The sequence below is a fragment of the Macrobrachium rosenbergii genome, chromosome 14 (genome assembly GCF_040412425.1).
Source record: "Macrobrachium rosenbergii isolate ZJJX-2024 chromosome 14, ASM4041242v1, whole genome shotgun sequence".
In the NCBI taxonomy this organism is placed as follows: Eukaryota; Metazoa; Arthropoda; class Malacostraca; order Decapoda; family Palaemonidae; genus Macrobrachium; species Macrobrachium rosenbergii.
The window spans coordinates 20907057-20921931 of record NC_089754.1 but is presented as its reverse complement, the minus strand read 5'-3'; the positions used below and the strand labels follow the sequence as shown (position 1 = coordinate 20921931).

General features: G+C 35.4%; 1 protein-coding gene across 2 annotated transcripts in view; it reads right to left on the bottom strand.

The window, feature by feature from the left end:
• Positions 1-14875, bottom strand: part of LOC136845759 (mothers against decapentaplegic homolog 6-like) — a 169359-nt gene that overhangs the window by 25045 nt on the left and 129439 nt on the right. The window lies entirely within an intron of this gene.

Below are 14875 nucleotides of genomic sequence, written 5' to 3'. Positions count from 1 at the left end.
CCATTGAGATATGCACAGAAGAAGAAAAATTTGACTGCCGTGTCTTAGATAAGGCGAGATAAGCTGCCAAACACGCTTCTGTTGGTAGCAGTATTGATAGCAATAACGATGTTGCTGCTGAAAACCTAAATAAGAATGAATGGGTTACAATGATTTGCAAGTGTTGTACCTAACTGATTATGAAGAAAATATTTTTTTAATTTTTAAAGTTTGCTATGCGTAGTACTCTCTCCAACATTATGGCAATGAATAGTAGTTTATTGCTAAGGAGTTATACCCATCGTATCAAATAAACAGCGCCACTATTGTAAATATGATAAAATGCCTACTGTCATCCTACACAAGAGCCAGCTGCTACTATCAGCATCATCACGCGGCACCTTTAAATGACCATATATTGATAAAAAAAAAAAGTGACCCTGACCTCCCACTTCACTTATGGAGGGAGAAAACGGACACAGGTCAAGAAAGCTCCAACGGAAACTATCTGAGGAACAATATACAAGTCCTGCTAATCTCCTTAGGAAACACCTGACTCGCCTTAGATTCATCCTCACAGTTTTCACTACGGAGAACACACACACACACACACTCTCTCTCTCTCTCTCTCTCTCACACACACACACACACACACACACACTGAGTAAAATATTTACAATCACGGTAAAAAAAAAGTTTTAACTTCTACATGTAACGTGAGTTTCCTAAAATGGACCATCTATTGTATTTATAATTTATGAAATGTTCTTGAAACCTTAGACGTTAATACAACCGAATACATAAATCAACGCACCAACACAAAAGTTGTGCCAGACAAAAAATTTCCCTGGCTATCAATGTTAATTTTTGATTTCTAAAACAGTTCCCAGAAAACAACTCTTGAATAGATCAAAGAGGGCAAAATGGCCGGGTAATACAGACAATTACTTAAACCGGCACCCAAATCCAAATTGGATACCAATTCATCTCATGTTACAATGGTATGCGACCTACTAAACACGAGAGAGAGAGAGAGAGAGAGAGAGAGAGAGAGAGAGAGAGAGAGAGAGAGAGAGAGAGAGAGAGAGAGACCCATACACAAAACATAAAAAAAATAATCCACAAACTCTGAAGCATTACGATAAAATATTTGTCGGACTGGGCAAGGGGCATACTTGTTACACGGTCAGACATAGCCCACATATTTCGATGAATATAACCCCAGTATTAAAATGTAAGACGAGAGGTTTTAAGACCATTAACATATTACTATGCACAAACAACGAGTAAGAGATCACCCCACCAAAACATCGAAGGTCGTGTTTTTCTCTAACAAGGCCAGACAGAAAAGCCCACTCGGCTAATGTGACCCCAGAACGACATTTTTTCTTTCTTACCTAATGACGAGTTCAGCAACCACTCTAAGTGTATCTATTCATTGTATTAGTGATCATATTTGATTGATTGTCTGAAGTGGCGTTTCTATACTAACAGTACATCAAAATTAATAGCTACAGAGAGAGAGCGTGGAGTTCCAAGTTAAAATACTTTTCAAGAGAAGAAAAAAGAACATCCTATCCATATTTATTTACTTACTTTCGAAACATACCAACGACCCCGAAACAATTAGCTTCAATGTTGCTCCAAAGAATTTACAAGTTCATAAACATGTCCATAAACTCATCACGCTGGCATTAAAATTCAGTGTATGTCTTACTATAGTATGTCTTGGTACAATAATAGGAAGATTATATTTCCTTAACTAAATACCTTATGCTTTAGGGGTGGAACTTAAAAATGAAAATAAAAAAAACTAAGACACTTCTGAATGCTCCTCCAGTTCCATAGTGTACTCCGAACCTCAGAGATCTCAATAAAATTTCTACCATCTAAAAACCTTAACTATTATTCATTTCTACAGCTGCAATATAATATCCCCAGCGCACAACTGTCAACAAACTCAACATTTTGCGTGTACTTTTCCAGAATCTTACTTTTCGCTGCAAGTGCTTATGTCCTATATAAATAAGGAAGCTCATCTTATGAAATGAATGAAATACATCTGCAAAACCTCCACCATCAGCCAATGGTTAGATATTGTTAAAACAATCCTTATGACAAAGCTGAGCCTCTCCGTCACAAGCTTTTCATTCTTTGGCTGAGCTTTCATTTCTGACAGCGTTGTCACGAGTCATTTATGACCAAAACTGATTTTAGCACTGTGAATATTGAAAGAATCCTATGTACATGACTTTAACAGAAATTTGGGTTAAAAAGGTCCAGCTGATATGAATTTTTATGAAAAAAAGCTCCTTAGGTGATTGCCACGTTACTTTTTTTCCATCGTGAGAAGCCATTTTTCTAGATGACCAAAAGTTTAGCAATACTGTTCCTTTTCCAAACAATAATGGTTGCAGACTACAGTAATTCGTCCACCACTCTTAATTTTCCAGAAAGTTAATATTTAGGTCTTTAAATAGGTATCTTGAATGTAGTAGGTATTTGCTTAAAAATATGCAAAATATTACATATTTTGGTACCCTTTCAAACCTTACAAATTTTATAACAAAACATTTGACAATACGTAATAAGATTGTGAACTCAAATTAACGATAGTGATGATTTTCATCTTAGATAATCAAAGGCAAAAATTTCAAAATTAGCTGTTATATATTGGAAGTTATATACTTGAATTCCCATTACTGCTCTTCAAGTGTAGGGCAAGGCGTGTTAGGGATAATTTTTTTTAAAGCAAGTCTAGATTCATTCTACGTCTGGTGGTTCACACAATACTGGTCGGGGACATTACTGTTTTCTTTTTTCAATTTCAATAAAGACTATTCGTTGTTTGTCTTGAAAACAAGTTTAGAGAGTATGCAGATGATAAAACTCTAATTTCCCTGAAGGGCTTCGCTTATCTACAGATGTATTCATACAATGACCATCACATTATCAAGTGATTTGTTCCAATTTTGCCTACAGGATCATAAAACCTTAACTTCAACAGAATTCTGGATATTTCCTCCATGTAATGACATCTCGTATTTTCAACAAGACTGTCTTCCATGTATTTCTAGCGTAATTCTCTAGCACCAATGTCTACTACAAGTTAAGAGTTAAATTCGCACCTTTCAGAGATGCATAACCCACAACACAGCATATCTTTTATAGCATTTTGTGTAAAAATGTAAAACTGTGGACTCTCTTACAAAGCAGAAGTAAGGATGCCAATACATTGTAAATTTAAAGAATGTCTGCAAAGCTACCCCACGGAGCCAAGAAGACACCGTTCCTACTAAATGTTCCCGCTTTTATTCAGGAACTATTTTCTTAAAGTGTTAAGTTGGAAGCTGTAAATTGTTTTCAACAAATATACATTAGAGCATTACGATGTGCACTGCCCAGAAGTGATGACAACTGACCTTTCTCGAATCCTTACAAACATAATAGAACCAGTGGAGTGTATCTAATGCGCTAGACAGATGGATAATTCTATCACAGACCTAATCTTAATTGAGGAATTTCTAGCATATTAAGATGCCTAGCTAATTTTACCATGCCCAGGTGACTTGCATGCAGGATCAACATAACCTAAGGTCAGGTCATACATCATCTGCCCTGTCAGGTGTAGGCAATTAGCTAAGACACAAAATGCTAGTTATTGTTCCTACATCTGTGAATGCAATTGTGTTCCACTTCAGTTCCTCTATTGTCTACGATCCTTTGTAAGTAGAACTGAAATCCACACATGTTATAATCATATAATGATGATCCAGTGTTTTGAAACTGCAAATACTTTTTTTTTTTTTTTGGATTACACAAAACTGATTTTAGTTAAAATGGACACTACTTCAATTTTCACTTTTCATCATCACTTACTGCCGAGAAATTTCTATCTTTCACTTTTCATCATCACTTAAGGCCTAGAATCTTCTATCTTTCACTTTTCATCATCACTTAAGGCCTAGAATCTTCTATCTTTCACTTTTCATCATCACTTAAGGCCTAGAATCTTCTATTTAAGTCCACTAATCACTTGTGTTGAAGCGAAAGGCATTTGAGAGCAGGAGCTAATATGCAAGTACAGCAGCTGGTCAAGCAAGTAAAATGAAACACACTGTCCTGCAATTTTGTCAAGATACCCATGTCACAACAGGTCAGTTGGTGCAAAAAAAAATTCAAAACAAGCACTTACAATGCTCCGCCCGGGGGAACAGTTTTCTTTGGGGAAAGGGGTAATTACTGCTAGTGGCAGATGAGGTTATTTTGGAACAGCGAATGTTCAGTGCAAGAAATTGAGAGAGAGAGAGAGAGAGAGAGAGAGAGAGAGAGAGAGAGAGAGAGAGAGAGAGAGAGAGAGAGAGAGTTAATTAATAATCTCTTGAAACATACTGAATTATTTCCCATTATTCTAAAACCAGAATAATTGAGTATGCATAAAGAGGAGAGACCGTGAAAAACTGAAAAGAATATCTAGCATTCAACCCTCCTCCCTCTAATCACTCGCCAAAGGTAATCGCCGGGGGAAATACAACCAAGAAACTAAAAGAATTGGGCTTTGAGTGCCTTCCCCCACCCCCTAAAAAATCTAAGATGATTAATTTTTTTGGCTAAAACCCCATCTCTTGGAAAATTTTGCATTAGTAAGCCTTGACCAAGGCAATTGTTAAGTTTCTGCTTTCACAAACTTATAAGAAACGAACGCGAAAATTTATTTTGTTGGGGTAAATGAATGGCATTTACTCTTGTGGAACATAGCTAACATTTAGACTTATCCCCTCATAACAGAAACTTGTTTTATATTCCCTAAAAGCAAGTATTTCTGGCATATCTAAGGGTAATAACCAGCAGCCACATTAAAAGTTTGATAAAATCTTTTTAAACTTCAAGTTAAAAACATAAGTTACAATGAGCACTGCAAAACTATACAAAGTTCCAGTTTTCCTTTGGAAGGGCGGCAAATAATGAGTTACCACTTCCTTGACGAAATTGCTTAATTCATGACCTTGAAGAAGAGGCCATTTCCTTGAATAAACACATCATTGTTTTCGTAGTTAAAATAGGTTTTCCTCCATATTCTTGAGGACTCATGAAGGTCGTTCTCTCCAGCATTAAGCATTTCACTTAAGGCAGACTCTTCTCTGAGGAGGAGGAGGGGGGGGGGGCGCGCATATGGACAATTATTAGTCATTGTGAACCTTAGGAAAAAGACATTATACCTATTAAACTAACTCAAGAACAATGCATTCACGGGGATCATCAAGTATACTCCGTCTTTATACTAACAAAAGTAGTTGGTAATCCTTACATTTACGAGAGAGAGAGAGAGAGAGAGAGAGAGAGAGAGAGAGAGAGAGAGAGAGAGAGAGAAATTTCACAAGTGACATTTCCCAGATGCAATCCTTTGCCTTTCTCTTATTCAAGTCTGAACATCAACCGCAATTCTACCGATGGATAAGTTTCTCCAACTTTTGGAAACAAGATAATCACTGACAATGCATCAAATTCTGGTGTCTAAACAGACTGCATGAAAAGTATTTTGTATCGTAAACCTTGACTTGCCGATCAAATCTGCATGTCATGTAAGTAAACCACTAGCTGCAATCACTGAACAAATTGCCATCAATTGTCAGTATAAAACGGACCCCAAATTTCTCATGGAGGTAGTGAAAATTTATATATATATATATATATATATATATATATATATATATATATATATATATATATATATATATATATATATATATATATATATATATAATATAAAATATATATAGTATTCTATCCCTGATTATGAAGTAATGCTTTGAAACGTTGGCTGGAATTAAACTAGGCATATATTACCTCCTTTTCGTCCTGTTTATACTACACATCCGGCCTTCTAGAAGAAGTCCATATATATATATATATATATATATATATATATATATATATATATATATATATATATATATATATATATATATATATACATATATATATATATATATACATATACATAGATATAGATACTGATAGACAGAAAGATAGACAGATACAGTCACAACTGCTTTTAATCGAGAAAGAAAAAAGCACTGAGGAATGTTGGGAGCTACAGAGGAACAGATGTCGGCAGTAATCACCAACTTGTCATTGCCACACAAAAGCTGAAATTTAAAGCACCCAACAAAAAAGTTGACAGACAATCTACGTTTGTTACAATGAATCTTATTGAAGAAGAACATCTAGAGGCTTTTGCAACTCAATGTTGAAATAGGTTTGCAGTCCTAAAAACTACATCTACGGATCAGCAGACAATCAACGAGAACTGGTTTAACATTAAAAATTTACTTCAATCTGCTGGATAAGAAGACTTGGATACAGGGTAAGGAACCAGAAACTTTGGATATTGGATAAGACCTAGCTTAAGAATAGACAAAAGCGAAAATTACATGTAGACAAATTTCACGGAGGAGATGAACTCCTAAGAACCCAAGTCTATATAGTGAGGTTAAGAGATCATGAGAAGATAAGCGAAAAAAAAGTTTGGAAAAAAGGCTGACGATGTAGACAAGGAGTGGCATTGGTGTTACAGTAGCCCACAGAATTTTAATAATATATTATTCATGGATAAAAAGAAAGAGGAAATTCCTGCCAAAAGGAGGGACGGGTCAATAATACCACTATAGCAGAACGAAAGACGACGCTAAACACTACATTTTTGTGAGCTCATGAATTTCAAATGTGAGGAGGGGGCCGACCTAGAATAATATTCCAGATGCTGACGAAGACCTAAACATGCCTGAATGGATTCGGTGCAGAAATTATATTTACTGAAACTGAAATGGCATCTCGTATACTAACTAGTTCTTCGTTGGGAGAGTGGGTTCCGTTCTCAGCTAGCACTCTGCTGGCCGCGAGTTCGAATCTCCGACCGGCCAGTGAAGAATAAGAGGAATTTATTTCTGGTGATAGAAATTCATTTCTCGCTATAATGTGGTTCGGATTCCACAATAAGCTGTACGTCCCGTTGCTAGGTAATCAATTAGTTCTTAGCTACGTAAAATAAATCTAATCCTTCGGGCCAGCCCTAGGAGAGCTGTTAATCAGCTCAGTGGTCTGGTTAAACTAAGATATACTTAACTTTTTCCTCGTATACTAACTACATTATTTTGCAGTGTATAATGAGAAAACAGCTTGACGACTGGGAACTGGAAGGCGACTTGACTGAATGAGGCATCTATAGAGATACTGCACTTACATCGTTGTAATAAAAATATTCAGTACGCTCATGCCCAAAAGGCTGAAGGAAAAAAAATTTATCAAAAGCTTAGAGATCAGAAGGCAGGAGTTACACACGTATTGAGACATTGTGCAGCAGTGTATGATATTCCATGAACCCCTTCTGATGGCTTTTATTGATTAAGAGAATGCATTTGACAGCGCCCGCAGACCAATACTGTGAAAGATCTTGCATCACTAAGGCATTTTCGTTCAATGTGTAAAGATAAATGAAATCATCCATGAACGAAGTAAATGAAATTTAATGCTTTTGGGTCTTGTCAAATAAATCAGTGAATAGCGGGGTTCTAAAAGGAAATATTCTTTCACCTTTGCTGCTTGCCCTATTCTACGATTTTTTTTTAATGGAAATGGTCATAGACGGAAGAGATTTCCACTGGAGTAACGACAGAAACATTAAAAGACTCAGAGTATGCAGATGATACTGTTTTAATCAACAAAACACCATAAGATTTACAAATGTTAATAGAAGGCATCATATACCAAGAGGGATGGGGCACAGGAATCAAACTCAAGAAAACCAAAGTAACGAGGACAGAGTATGTACAATGGGATGGGATAACATTAAATGAAGAAAAGATTAACGAGGTTGACTCTCTAAGTCTAAATCGTCTGGAACAAGACCCCCACTTCAGGTTCTCCCGAGTTGGGATTTAGCTGAAGACGAAAAAAACGCAAACTGAACAGCGGCCAGGCTGAATGGTATTTGGAAATCAAATCAATTAACAACGCATACGAAAGTAAGCTTATACTCAAGTCTACTATGATCGGTACTGCTATGTGGATATGAATCGTGAAATATCACGGTAACTACAGTATATCCAAATGATTGTGGATTTGAAGATGAAGCTTTAAAAAGAATAGTAGGAATCAGATGGGAAAATATAATTAGAAATGTTACCATAAGGGAAAATACATTAGTTCTATATCTAGATGAGACAATGGTAAAAGAGAGATGGAAATCACTTGGACATGTCCTTTGCACAACCACCTGGAGAATAGTATAAAATAGTGTTAGCAGGGCTCCTGTGGGCAACAGAGGAGTAGAAGACCCAGCACTACTTGGGTGAGAACTATGAGAAGAAAGGATGGAGACGAGAGATTTTGGGCAAAATAAAGCACAGGAAGGACATTTCCGGAGCAATTTCAAAGAGGCCCTTAGCAATGGAAGCCACGATAAAAAAAAAAAAAAAAAAAAAAAAATATATATATATATATATATATATATATATATATATATATATATATATATATATATATATAAAGTTTTAAATGCCTGCTCGAGTATGCTACATAAAATTATTTGAGTACTAGAAATAAACTCTTCAATATGCTCCACTATGCAGGTCACTGGAACGATAAGCTCGTCTGAGGGTCCTGTAGTGACCTAACAATGGAAACGCAGGCTCAGAGAATAATCATGAGGCAATAAGATGAAATATGTTGGTATTCACAACGACCACCGGCACAAGCTATGACGAGACATCGTCTATCAAAAAGACATCACAATCATCCGCAAAATGCGGCGTCTCCTTGATCAACGTGACGTCACAGCTTCCCTAATTGGAGTCACTGAGGCAGCCGCTGGTTCATCATCGTGCATTACATATGGGACTCGAGTGCGCGCTACTTGACTTACGAAGACAGGGGCACGGAGCATCTGCTCAAAAGAACAACGAGAATATACAAGGGAAAAAGCATTACTCCACAGGATGGCACCTTCAGCCTCACCAATGAGTTGTTATGTAAGCTCGATTGTCATGTGAAAGAGTGAGAAAGAAAAGAAAACTAAATACTGGTAGTAGTAGTGATTAACCTAGACCCGTAATACCTGGCGCTGCCATATTAAAATGATACAGGCACTGTACGTTTTGTTTACGCACTGACATGAATCATATCTTTTTATACAGTGTTAAATATTTTAAATTTAATAACCACTCCTTCCTGCACTCCTATTGGAAGCACATTCTCGTAAACAAAATCTGCGACGGTAGGCGATTTTTTTTATAGTGCTCTTGAAAAGAATTTGAATAACACAGGTAAAATCTTGTACACTGAAAATTTAGGATAAAATAGGGTTCAACAGAAAATTTTTAAAAATTTCTATACACTGAAATTATGTCTTCATGTGGTATTTCACTTGACAAGTGATTTTATTCTTTCAAACATAACACATGGGCATACAGTATGTCCAATGATGTGGACATTAATATTTCTATACATGCATACATATATACATTTAAAAAATCATATATTATATAATATATATATATATATATATATATATATATATATATTTGTGTGTGTGTGTGTGTGTGTGTGTGTGTGTGTGTGTATGTGTAACGTAAATCTAGTATTACGTAGTGGGTGGTATGATATGGGAAGATCTGAAAACAAAAAATGATCAGAATTGCGAAAAATTCTGTAAAGCAGACAGTTAATTAATTGAACAACAGTACAAGAGAAGAATAGAAACTTAACGGAACTCTTTTCATCCAACAATTCCAGATGCGACTCAGCTGCCGAAGACCAATGTGAGGAACAATATTCAAAGCATGGCAGAAGAGAAGTAGAAAAGTTTTTCATGGGATGGCAAGGTCTCCGAAAATCTTAAAAAAAAAAAAAAAACTTTCTCTGTGTACCAATATCTGTACAACCGAAGAGGAGACAGTCTGGATATGTTTCTCGAAAAAGAAGATTCAATAAAAGATGATATACAATGAAGTTAAAATGAGTTGTACTAGTTACAGAAACATGATCAATGGAAGGATCTGGGTGACGGATACAGTATCCAGGACCAGCTACTCAACATAGCTCCAATATGCACTAATTACAGTACAACTAAATCTCTGTTGCGGGATTCTGCTTCTACAGATCTATACTGATAAGATTATCATACTCGTATTTCAATGGAAATATCCATTCACCCAACGTCCACACCCACAAGTGATTTAATTATCAAACGATGAATTTATGAATTGATGTGTATGATGAGAGATTTTGTGGGAAAATACTAAATATATCGGAAACATAAATGGAATGTAAATTCTAAAGGAAAATTATTTTAAGAAGTTATACTGCAAAAACACCTGACTAAGCTTGCTAAATTTAATGCATCCTTTAAATAAACTTCTCTGTGATAATTAAATAGCAACATTCAGAATTGTTTCATCTTTATGTGGAAAAGGATTTCGAATACGTTGTGGTACTTTTTAATAATTTTATACGCCGTCATGGTGTTCCAGAAATTATTTACAGAAATTTAGTGTCAAAATTGTAAAAACAAAGGGAGAGGGAGAGAGAGAGTTGAGACACATTGACATCACCATTAGTTTAACTGGCTTACTGAGATAAGCAACAAACAACCAGGATTAAAACAAATACCAGTTTGGCACCCTACCTTTTTTTTTCGGCAAGTTCCACAGCCAGGACGTGTCCTCACGCAGCACCGTACAGTGTTAAATCAAGAACATACACCAATCTATTCAGTGTCAAAAAATACATCTCTTCAACCAGTAAGTGAAAATGCAAGAAATTGCTTGTATTTGACACGAAAGGCAGAAATATAACAGCTCCAACCAGACGCCCCCTATCACCATAAAAATAAAAGTTAAACAAACTTTAGTGACAGAGCAAATTGTTTATTAAACTAAATGCAAGAGATCTAAACGATACTTTCAAAGGTTACTTGGCGATATAAGATTATAAACAAACTTCGTGCATATAAGTCTATATTCAAACTTTACAAATATGGAAGTAAGGCAATGAAAAATGAAATAACTATAATCATGTAATGCAACCGTGCAATTTATATATACAAATACCCAGCAGGTATCAAAACCAATACAAGATTTACGGACTAACAGAATGGAATGTACTGCACTTGCTTTGTTTGGTATTTATGTAAATGAACAAGCGAGAGGTAAAAGTCAGATGATTTGCTTTGTTTGGTAAGTCTGTAAATGTACAAGCGAGAGGTTAAGTCAGATGATGTACGTTTGAGACCAATCATAATAAATGAAATGGGCGGAAGCACGGCGGAAGTGTTTTCTTTACGGCAAAGGAAAGTAAAGGTACACAATTCAGCTGCTGATCTATCAAAAACACCCATTTTTTAGGAGATGAGAATCTGGAAATGACCAAGAAGTCAAATGCAATCAATTTTGAACAAAAAGGGTGTTTAATACAAAAGATTAACAGAAAAACAACTTGAAAACTGACAAAATCTTCATTACTGGTCATTTAATGTGGTGGAGAAGACACAAAATTTACGGACCAAGTTCGAGAGGTTTGATTTTCAGTTATTAAAAAAAAAATACGATAAAAGGCACCCAGTAATCCTTGTATTTGGCGTACACCAGCCGATACAGTAGCCACGTGTGCCGATATTTATTGGGCATGTAAAGTAGGTGAAATAAGAGACTGAATTATTTGGCACAAATAAACACTGTACAGAGCTTTTAGTGGAGCTAAAAATACGAACAAGTCAACGAATTGGTGAATACAAATTACCTTCATGAGATTGTTTCTAGAGAAGTAAATTTACAGCCTATAATTTTGAATATAATAACATTCAAAAGAATCTTGTGGCTATGGAAAACAGCAGAACTGTTATAAAAAAAAAAGCAGAGACCATAACGCTGACAGCTGAAGCAGCAAAAGAAACCTTAACCAGAGAAATTAACCTTATGAAATCATAAAAAATTCTTTAATAGTTAAGAAAAAAGACACTGGAAAACAAAGTTTAAGCGAATGAAAACATCAGAACAGTAGCTTTCGACCTTCAATGTTGTCCTGATAACGATAGATACTTGTCATATTTATTGCAGAACTTTTTCTTCAGTGATAAAAACACATTCTTCGTGTTTGTCTTGAATGGTTAAGAAAAAAGCCACTGTAGAAAAAGTTTAAGTAAATAAATATGAAATGAAGAACTTTCGACTTTAACTAACTTTAACTAAGGTCCTCTCCAGTTGTATTAAAAAGTAATTACAAAGAGTTTATAAAGCCATAAAAAGTCAAAACAAAAAAGAAGAAAAAATTAAACAAGCAATTAAAATGAAAACCGTAAATCTGGGGGCTTCCTTGGGTATCCTCATTTCTTGAAGGTGCCATCCTGTAACTGTATAAGTATTCGAGTCTTCGACAAGACGCAAAATACCATATAACAGAAGAATAGCAGCGGGGGAACTCATCAGACAGTTGGACACTTTTCAGAGAAACAAGGCCTTCGCCTCTAAGGACATTTTCACAAATCGCTTAATATGCCTAGTTGCCAATCTACAGTCAAGAGATTTTAGAGGAAAATGCTCCTTCGGCCAGCAAACGACTCAATTACTTGTACGACAACAATAATTATTCAATTACTTATACAACTGCCAGAAGACCTTTCAAGAGATGAAGATACCCTAGGAATACGCCCAGACTGTCAGTTTCCATCTTAATTGCTCATTCCATTTTTTCCTCCTTTTTTGTTTTTCTTTTTATTTCTTTCTAAACTGTTTGTAAATTACTGGTTAGTGCAGCTAAAAAGACCTTCGTGAAGGTCGAAAACTCCTCTTTTTATATTTATTCACTTAAACTTTGTTTCCTACAGTGTTTTTTTTTTTTTCTTAACCATTCACGACAAACACGAAGAATGTGTTTTTATTACTGAACATAAAAAATTTTGCAATAAATATTTTATCGTAAAAATACTTTTTCTTTTATTTCAAAACACAATATATAATATTTACAAAAGATGAACGTTACAGATTAACGTAGTACAACAAAAAAGGGTTAACATAGATTCCTTACACTAACACAAAAAGGGACAAGGTTTACATTATATTTAGGGGCACATCTTAAATAAACCCTAGATTATACCAGATTATTGACTCCATTTGCGTTTTCCTCCTGCATCTAAAATGGAGCCTCCTAGTTCCTTGATATTATGGCCCTTCAGTTCACATATATTCCATGTGGCCACTATTTGGCTTACTGAATACGAATTTTATATAAAAAAATGAATTAAAAGTATACAGACAAACCTATCTGCAATAAAGAAAGATATATCTGCAACATAAAACATTTTACTTTCTTAATTCTGCTGAATTCCGTGAAATTAAGTGTTGCACAGTGAAACTTCCAAATCAAAACCTTGCCTAGTTCTAATCATTTACAAACTAAAGGCGTAAAGCGAATGAATATTACATTCCTGTATTTTTTCCGGAAAGTGAACGAAAAAATATTCCGAGGTAAAACATTATGCAAAAGCTACCCCCACACAAGAGCGCGCACGAACACTTTCAGATTGAAATTCAGCTCTGTGACATTTCCCCTCGCCCCTTGTTTTCGCTGAAACTGGCTCGAATCTAAATATTCAAATTTGTTCTTCGAATCACTCTCTCTCCACAGAACTCCAATTGAACTCTGAATCGCCTTTCTTCAAGTTACTCTTCTCAAAAATTGGCTCGAATCTAAATATTTAAATTTGTTCTTCGAATTACTCTCAACAGAACTCCAATTAAATTCTCAATCGCCTTTCTTCAAGTTACTCTTCTGAAAAATTAGAAACAAAAAAACTGTTCCTCACACATTCTATCCTTGAAAGGAATGACCAAAATATTAAACTTTCTATAGATATGAAAAAAATAACTATAGTTCGACTACAAATAAATTTTATTTCAAAAATTACGTGGAAGTCTTTTTTTCTTTTGATAATAAACCTGAAACTTATTACATATAATGATGCTCCAGCTTTTTCCTTCAGTGAGTGTGAAAATGCACATGAAATTTCTAATCACTCAGCATCAAAATCACTTCACTGAAAGTCTTTGAACCACAAGGAGCATCCCGCTAACAACTCAATAGCTGTCAAATAAGTCTTGATTCACTGACATTCCATTAAGAATTAAACAGCTGGCAAACGGAAAATTTAATGAGCGTTGTCACCCTAAAAGCTCTTCTCAATTCTGAAATAGACACAGAAATCCTTTAAAAAATTATTAAGAAAATCAGGTCAGTCTGAAGATGAATTATCGTTTCCTACATTCTCTCCCACATATATGTTTCTAAAACAAAGAATGGCTGTGATGTTTCGTGATTTTTCAATCAATACTCAGCAAACCCACATCATCACATATTCTTAGGCAATCTCTAACAAGAATTACTACTACTACAACTAATACTACTATTACCACTGCTGCTGCTATTATTATTATAAAAATACATAAGGCGAACGAATGAGCACCAAGAGATCAAGAACAGCAGAGAGAGAGAGAGAGAGAGAGAGAGAGAGAGAGAGAGAGAGAGAGATTTATTGTTCCTTATCTCTTTCCAATGTCCCTGTCCGTTGACAACTGAACACCAATAACCCGAATAAAGAAGAGAAAAAAAGTACATTAGGCCTCTCAGGCAACGCTCTACGTCATTAGTTGACGTCATACGAAAAGAAACCCCCTCGTTAGGTAGCCATTAAAATTACGGCAGCATTCCATGAATCTCCAATTGCACTGCTTATACGGTCATGATGGATGCCGATCGTAGCATCTTTGGTAACCCGTTTTGAGAGAGAGAGAGAGAGAGAGAGAGAGAGAGAGAGAGAATGATTAGTCCCTTCTTTTGATGTGCC